Here is a 6,186-nt window from a genome sequence, read left to right as displayed (position 1 = left end):
TATTGTGCCTCTTGGCTCCTGTTTATTTGTCACCAGAAGCACATCTTTTTGTCTTGTCATGCCTGGCATTTTACACACTTGAACTTTAACAATGTCATCTGGATTCCTCCTCAGAGCCTGTATAAAAGTGAGCTCCAAGGTAGAGCCCTTTACCAACCTGACCAGAGCCACAGCAGGGTCCAGTCACAGTTATTGAAGCTCTATATTGGTACCTAACCTGTCTAACCCTGTCCATGTTCAACTAACCTCAGTTAGAAATGCAAGCAAGCTCTGTTTAGCATCATCATTTCTCTGCCTTGACTCTACACAGGGAAGATAAAGCCAGGGGAAAGATAATTCAGCTTAGTGTCTAAGCATTCACTGAGCTAACTCTATCATTAGTTATTGAGTGCCAGCCACAGGCTAGCCGCTGTTCTGGACATGGGAAAGACCATAGTGACAAGGCACAGGCTGTGTAGACACCTGATATAAATAATATTGTTGTAGGAAAAATCCAGAGAGTTGTTCAACAGACTTCAGTAACAAGGCAGAACTAAGCTAAGGCTTGAAAGATGGGTGGGCAAGACAGCTGAGAATCTGTATCTTCTCCTTCTAATACCACAAATCTAATCTCAAGTTCTGGATAGGTTCTACTCTAATGTTAACTTTTTTTTTCCATTTTTTTTTTTATTTATTTCTTTTCAGCGTAACAGAATTCATTGTTTATGCACCACACCCAGTGCTCCATGCAACACGTGCCCTCCATAATAACCCCCACCTGACTCCCCCAACCTCCCACCCCCCCTTCAAAACCCTCAGATTGTTTTTGAGAGTCCATAGTCTCTCATGGTTCATCTCCCCTTCCAATTTCCCTCAACTCCCTTCTCCTCTCCATCTCCCCATGTCATCCATGTTATTCCTTATGCTCCACAAATAAGTGAAACCAAATGATAATTGACTTTCTCTGCTTGACTTATTTCACTCAGCATAATCTCTTCCAGTCCCATACATGTTGACACAAAAGTTGAGTATTCATCCTTTCTGATGGAGGCAGATCAATGAGATAGAAACTAGAGATACAGTAGAACATATCAATGAAACTAGAAGTTGGTTTTTTGAAAGAATCAATAAGATCAATAAACCATTGGCCACACTAATCCAAAAGAAAAGAGAGAAAGCTCAAATTAATAAAGTTATGAATGAAAAGGGAGAGATCACAACTAACACCAAGGAAATAGAAACAATCATCAGAAGTTATTATCAACAGTTATATGCCAAAAGTTAAGCAACCTAGATGAAATGGATGCATTCCTGAAAAACTCCCAAAATTGAACCAGGAAGAAATTGACAACCTGAATAGACTGATATCTAGTAACGAGATTGAAGCAGTGATCAAAAAACCTCTCAAGGGGCGCCTGGGTGGCTCAGTGGGTTAAGCCGCTGCCTTCGGCTCAGGTCATGATCTCAGGGTCCTGGGATCGAGCCCCGCATCGGGCTCTCTGCTCAGCAGGGAGCCTGCTTCCTCCTCTCTCTCTACCTGCCTCTCTGCCTGCTTGTGATCTCTCTCTGTCAAATAAATAAAATCTTTAAAAACAAAAAAACAAACAAAAAAAAACCTCTCAAAAAATAAGAGCCCAGGACCTGACGGATTCCCTGGGGAATTCTACCAAACTTTCAAAGAAGAAATAACACCTATTCTTCTGGAGCTGTTTCAAAAAATTGAAGCAGAATGAAAACTTCCAGACTCTTTTTATGAAGCCAGCATTATTACCCTGATCCCCAAACCAGGCAAAGACCACACCAAAAAGAAGAATTTCAGACCAATATCACTGACCAATATGGATGCTAAGATTCTCAACAAGATCCTAGCAAATAGGATCCAACAGCACATTAAAAAGATTATCCACCATGACCAGGTAGGATTCATCCCTGGCTTACAAGTATGGTTCAACATTCACAGATCAATCAATGTGATAGAACAAATCAATAAGAGAAGAGAGAAGAACCACAGGGTCCTCTCAATTGATGCAGAAAAAGCATTTGACAAGATACAGCATCCATTCCTTATTAAAACACTTCAAAGTATAGGGATAGAGGGAACATTCCTCAACTTCATAAAATCTATCTATGAAAAACCCACAGCAAATATCATCCTCAATGGGAAAAAGCTCACAGCCTTCCCGTTAAGATCAGGAACACAACAAGGATGCCCACTCTCACCACTCTTGTTCAACATAGTTTTAGATGTCCTAGGAACAGCAATCAGACAACAAAGAGAAATAAAAGGTATCCAAATTGGCAATGAAGAAGTCAAACTCTGTCTCTTCACAGATGACATGGAAAACCCAAAAGACTCCACCCCCAAACTACTACAACTCATACAGCAATTCAGTAATGTGGCAGGATACAAAGTCAATGTACAGAAATCAGTTGCTTTCTTATACACTAACAATGAAAATATAGAAAGGGAAATTAGAGAATCGATTCCATTTATGATAGCACCAAGAACCACAAGATACCTGGGAATAAACCTAACCAAAGAGGTAAAGGATCTGTACTTGAGGAACTACAGAACACTCATGAAAGAAATTGAAGAAGACACAAAAAGATGGAAGACCATTCCATGCTCTTGGATCAGAAGAATAAACATTGTTAAAATGTCTATACTGCCTAGATCAATCTATATTTTTAATGCCATGCCGATCAAAATTCCACCAGAATTTTTCAAAGAGCTGAAGCAAATAATCCTAAACATCGTGTTACTTTTGAAGTCATTCTTTCTGTAGATTGTCTCCATAGGATTTTCCCTCTTTTATAGAACCCCCCTTAATATTTCCTGCAGTGTCAGCTTGGTGGTCACATACTCTTTTAAGCCTTGCTGGTCTTGGAAACTCTTTATCTCTCCATCCATTTTGAATGTCAGTTGTGCTGGATAAAGTATTCTTGGCTGCATGTTCTTTTCATTTAGTGCCCTGAATATATCTTGCCAGCCCTTTCTGGCTTGCCAGGTTTCTGTGGACAGGACTGACATTATTCTGATGAGCTTTCCTCTGTATGTAAGGAGCTTCTTTGTCCTACCTGCCTTCAAGAGAGCCTGTCTACAATTATGATTCCTCATTCTTACTATCAGGTGTCTTGAGGACTTTCGAGATTCTATAATCTTGGGGGGAGACCATTCTGCCTCTAGTACATGAAGGCTGGTTCCATTCATGAGATTGGGAAAATTTTCATGGAGAATTTGTTCCACTATGTCTTTTAGACTTCTTTCTTTCTCCTCCCCTTCAGGGATTCCAATAATTCTGACATTGGAACGTTTCATGGCATCATTTATTTCCCTAATTCTGTTTTCGTGGCTTCTAAGCTGTTTGTTCCAGGCTTCCTCCTGATCCTTTCTTTCTATCTGTTTGTCCTCCAGATCACTAATTCTATCTTCTGTCTCAGTTGCCCTAGCTTTTAGAGAATTTAGATTAGACTGGAACTCATTGAGAACATTGTGAACATCATCCCTGGTGGCTTTCAGTTCTGCCCTAACATTGTGAACATCATCCCTTGTGGCTTTCAGTTCTGCCCTAATCAATTCCATTTTGTCATCCATGGCTTTCTCCAACCTAGTTATTGCCTGGATAATTGTTAGCCTGAATTCCCTTTCCAACATATTGTCTATGTTGATAGCCATCTAATGTTAATTCTAAATAATTTCTTTTTTTCAGATTGGTTCTTTGGGAAGCCATTTTTTTCTCGAATCAATGTTTATGCAGTGAATTGTGTTTTTCAGAAAGATAAGTTGAAGCCCTAACCCTTGGTACTTGTGAGTGTGACCTTATTAGTAACAGGGTCTGGGCAGAGGTCACCAGGTTAAGAGGAAATCATACTGAATTCAAATGCATCCTAATTCAGTGTGACTGCAGTCCTCATAAGAAGAGAAGGGACACAGAGACATACACAGAGGGAAGAGGATATGAAGACACAAGGGGGGAAGGTAATGTGACATCAGAGGCAGATGTTAGAATGATGTGTCTACAAGCCAAGGAACACCAAGAACTGCCTGCCGGACCAGAAGCTAAGAAAAAAGCATGGAACAGACTCTCCCTTAGAGCTGTCAGAAAGAGCATGGTCCTCCTGACATCTTGATTTCAGACTTCTAGCTTCCAGGATTGTGAAAGAGTAAATTTCTGATGTTTTAAGCCACCCGGTTTGTGGTGTTTATCTATGGCAGCATGGGGAAACTCATACAGGAACTAAACATGGACCCTGAATGGAATTTGGCTTTTGTGAGCACTAGCCATGAAAATATCTTCAGGATTGTTTGACATAGCAAATGATGTGGGAAGACAAAGAATTCAGTAACAGGATTCAGTTGAAGATCATCCAGGGTGGCCACTGCTGTCAGTGAGCTCTGGCTGGCAGGGTCAGGCCCCCCCACAGCACTCGGCTCACACATGAGGAGTCAGCCAAAGACCATCAGGCACTGCCATTGCAACTTGGTTCCTGGAGGTTCTGCCCCTCCCCTCCTAGGAATATCACTTTAGAATAAAAAACTGTAATATTTAAGATGTTACAATTTTGCTCAATGGATACCAGAACTGAAAGAGTATTCTGTGCAGTTTGGGTTAGTTGATCCCTTTTACAACATCATATGGCTATTTTGCAGCATATTTTGAAAACGAGAAACAAAGAGCTGGCATGGACAGGGGCTATATAATGCATAATGTTTGTAAGTACTATCAGTAAAGCATGGTTCATTATTTTCACAGGGATCTCCTGGGTCTGGAAGAGAGGCAGTGGCCAGGCAGCCCAAGAGGGAGGTCCACTCTGCTGTGGAGGCCATGAAGGAGAAGACCAGGAGGGGCTCCTCGAGGTTTCCAGGGCTTGCTTCTGCAAAAGTGGAAATAAGCCAAAAAAGGCAGCAGGCAAGGATGAAACTTCAGACAAAAAAAGTGCAAACAAAAGGGAAAAGGGGAGCAGAGGGAAAACAGGAGGACGTGGCTAACCAAATGACTAAAAAAAGACTTATCTGCAGAATATGGAGAAGCTAAAAATGAGATTCCAGCCTCTGATGAAGCAGGAGAGAAAGAAGCAAAATCCGGTTAATGTCACACGCCACGCCTTACCAGTGTTCCTGGTCCCCGTCTCAGGAATGTTTTTATCAACTGTTTTGTAAATGCAAGTTTTTAGTAGCTCCAGAAACATTTTTAAGAAGTAGAGAATCCTGCCTCATCCCATATTTTAGTATAAGTGCTTCCCCCCGCCTTTTTTTTTTAAAGATGCATAATCATTTGCTGGCTGTTTATTTTGTGATACAACCAGAAAATTGTAGGATATGGAATACCAGAGGCTTTGATTGTCTTGGGTGTCAGCTCAACATTCCATAGAAGGGGTAGTTTTTTATCCTGTCGTACAAAGCATACTAAATGGCAATTCAGAGTCAGTCGTGCATGTAATATGTCTTGAATATTTTAAATTACTTTTATTCCTGTGTTGGTTTTGATAGATTGTTTCCTAAAGAAAACCACTCCTTGATCTTGGCTCTCCCTGTGAGAATTTTGTGCACTCTGTAACATCTTTGGGCAGTGGCCTGCTTTTCCTGATAACTTTGTTAATGTGCTGGAAAAAGCTGAAAATTTGAATATGTAGTGTAGGTGATATTAAATTGGGAATTAGTGGGATTAGTGATGTAACAGCATATCAACACTTGCAGGTTTTCCTACTTGATATCCTGTTAAGGAAGATTTGCCTTCAAGTTTTAAGTGAGAAAGTCACTGGAATAACTGTTTGGAAAAGAATCACAGCTACCTGGTTTTTTTAGATGTTCAGCACGTATGTTAAAAATTGTGCACAAATTGAAATGTCTGTGTATAAGGAATGGTCATTCCTCAGAATGACCAATAACATCTCAATTATGAAAGAAAACAAAAAAATATCTGAAATTTAGTTCAATGCCCATGAAATTCACTAAGTGAGCCAAGTAAAATGGAAAAGGCCATCAATACAAGAGGTGATGTTCATACATATGTGGGAGAATATTCAGATTTGTTAGTTCATGAGAGTTAAAATAAACTTTGGAATAATTTTCAAGTATTAGCATTTTTTTGAGAAAAAAATATATAACACTACATGTTTAGATAGTATACCTTTGTATTGATGGTGGCATTGTAAACATCTTTCCAGCTCTACTTTAAAAATGCATGTGGAATCTGACCATTTTCC

General features: G+C 40.0%; 1 pseudogene; it reads left to right on the top strand.

The window, feature by feature from the left end:
• Nucleotides 1–4,196: 4,196 nt before the first annotated feature.
• LOC111146401 lies at nt 4,197–5,070 on the top strand (annotated as a pseudogene).
• The last annotated feature ends 1,116 nt before the right edge of the window (nt 5,071–6,186 follow it).

This window comes from Enhydra lutris, unplaced genomic scaffold (assembly GCF_002288905.1).
Source record: "Enhydra lutris kenyoni isolate GAN:26980312 unplaced genomic scaffold, ASM228890v2 scaffoldscaffold2, whole genome shotgun sequence".
Lineage (NCBI taxonomy): Eukaryota > Metazoa > Chordata > Mammalia > Carnivora > Mustelidae > Enhydra > Enhydra lutris.
Note: the sequence above shows the minus strand (reverse complement) of the source record. Positions and strands in the feature narration are given on the sequence as shown.